The sequence below is a fragment of the Myotis davidii genome, unplaced genomic scaffold (genome assembly GCF_000327345.1).
Source record: "Myotis davidii unplaced genomic scaffold, ASM32734v1 scaffold362, whole genome shotgun sequence".
Classification (NCBI taxonomy): domain Eukaryota; kingdom Metazoa; phylum Chordata; class Mammalia; order Chiroptera; family Vespertilionidae; genus Myotis; species Myotis davidii.
This window is the reverse complement of record NW_006297152.1, coordinates 1,559,041-1,561,256: the sequence shown is the minus strand read 5'-3', so window position 1 is coordinate 1,561,256 and position 2,216 is coordinate 1,559,041. Positions and strand designations below refer to the sequence as shown.

At 49.2% G+C, this 2,216-nt stretch overlaps 1 protein-coding gene across 1 annotated transcript in view; it reads right to left on the bottom strand.

Moving 5' to 3' along the window:
• CENPF (centromere protein F) overlaps nt 1-670 on the bottom strand; it is a 52,083-nt gene extending 51,413 nt beyond the window's left edge. Inside the window, exon 1 of the mRNA XM_006772933.2 lies at nt 558-670. The gene's annotated coding sequence lies outside the window, so the exon portion shown is untranslated. The remainder of the gene's footprint in view (nt 1-557) is intronic.
• Nucleotides 671-2,216: the final 1,546 nt, after the last annotated feature.

Genomic DNA, 2,216 nt, shown 5'->3' with positions numbered 1-2,216 from the left:
TGCAGATGTATTTTCATTGTTACAAATTGAACATAATTAAAGCATAGTGATTAATCACAAAAACAATATAATTATATATGTGTTTTCCATGGTCTTAGGCGACCCCTGTGAAAGGGTCGTTCTACCCCCAAAGGGGTCGCGAGCCACAGGTTGAGAACCGCTTAAAGGGAAAGGCAACCGGGGGACGTGCTCTCGCGACTCACCAGCAGCGCCGCCGCTCAGGCCAAAACCCACGCTCGCATCTCTCCAGGCCACCAGGACCCACGTCCGCCTACAGATGGGAGCCCCTGGCTCTCGTTACAGGAAATACACGCTCACCTCCAATTCCTTCACCTCACAGACTTGGAAACTGAGCCCCCGAAGTGCGAGCTCAGGACCGAGCGGAGTCTCTTGACCCTCGCGAGAGCACAGCTTTCCCGGGACCCGATTCTCCGGGCGGGTCAGGTGGGAGGGGGCGGTCCGCTGCCCCTCCGGGGCCCAGGAGCGCAGTCCCACAGGCATCCCCTTCCCCGCCCCCCACGCCCGCCGCGGGGCCGGGACCCACGCAGGACGCTCACCTTAGCGGCCGGAAAGGAGACACATCCCCTCGCAGAGTCGTTGCCGGCGCAGTCTCCGCGGCTCGGAGCCCAGACCCGGATTCAAACCGCCCGCGGCCGCCACCCGTTCCCGATTCGCCCACTTCCGGTCGCGACCAAACTCGCTTCCAAACCTATTGGTCGCTGTAAGGAGCGGTGGACCAATCCGCTTCCACGCTCTAGGACCGCCGCCTTTGATTGGTCATTTCGGATGGATTTAAAAATCAAGACACTCCCTCCTTCCCCCCGCCCCCCCCCCCACGTGAGGTACCGGCGCCGGAGTTCCAGTGCTTTTTTGTTGTTATTGTTGGAGACCCGGGGCGGGAGGCGGAGCCCACGTGCTTTTGCTGGAGGAAGTTTTGAACGGCTTTTTCCGCAAAAACCTGGGGACCCGGTCGCTGATTAGGCGGGTGTGGCCTATCACCTGCTGCCAGCGGGAGAGTGCTCTCCGGTGAAAACATTTAATAATGCACCTGCTTTTCTACTTGTTTATTAAATGTAATAATGTATGGCATCGATACTTGGTGCTGTGCTTGCCATGCATTCTTCATCCAGTGTCATTCTGAATCATTCTTTTAGGTAAGGCTTCTCATTTTATTTGAAAGTTAAGCGAGGCACATAAAAGCTATGTGATTTGACATTGAACCCAGGACCTCTTAACTACTGTCCTTTATTGATCATGGATCATATTGTTTTTGTTTTAACCCCGCCCCCTCTGCTCTTCGTAGCTACCCCTCCCCTTCCCCGCCTTGATCATATTCTAAAGAGGGATTCCACAGGAGGACATTGAAGCCAAAAGAATCTCCAAAAAGGTGTAATCTCTCCTTTTTATGAAGCCCACTGTTTTGCGTGTGTTTATGTACTTGTTTCATTTCCTAATTCAACTAAAAAAGAAGCGCCTGAAGGCAGGAGCAACACAATGTATTGTCTTTTTTAAAAAAATATATATGTTTTATTGACTTCAGAAAGGGAGAGGGAGAGAAACATCAGTGGTAAGAGAGAATAATTGATCAGCTGCTTCCTCCACGCCCCCTACTGGGGATCAAGTCCCCAACCCCAGCATGCATCCGCCCTTGATCAGAATCGAACCCAGGATCCTTCAGTCCACAGACTAACACTGTTCACTAAGCCAAACCAGCTAGGGTAAATAGTTAAATTAATATATCTCTGGTGGTGTTATGCTCCTCAATAGAGTCTACATTTTGTGTAAACCTCTCTCTACCTTTCCTTAGACAGTTAGCACAACCTATATTGCCCCTATCCTTTCACTGAAATGCCACTTCTTCAGAGCCCAATTCAAATGTCATTTTCTTCATAAAACATTCCTATCTTCACCCACCCTCTTAGAAATCATTACTTCCTAGAAATATAATGCTTACACATTATATTCATTTCTATGTCTGGCTTCCCCACCAGACTCAAGAATTCCTATAGAGTAAAATCTGTTTCAATTCATCCTTGTGTCTCTTGTAATTCCCTATGCTTCGCGCATACAGTCTATCTGGTTATTCTGGGATTCTAACCAAATTCTGACTCCAACACCAATTACAAACCCGTTGCTTCCCAAGTTATTATTCAACTACTAGTGACCTGGTGCACGGATTCATGCACATTGAAAGAAAATTAATTAGAATTTGGCCG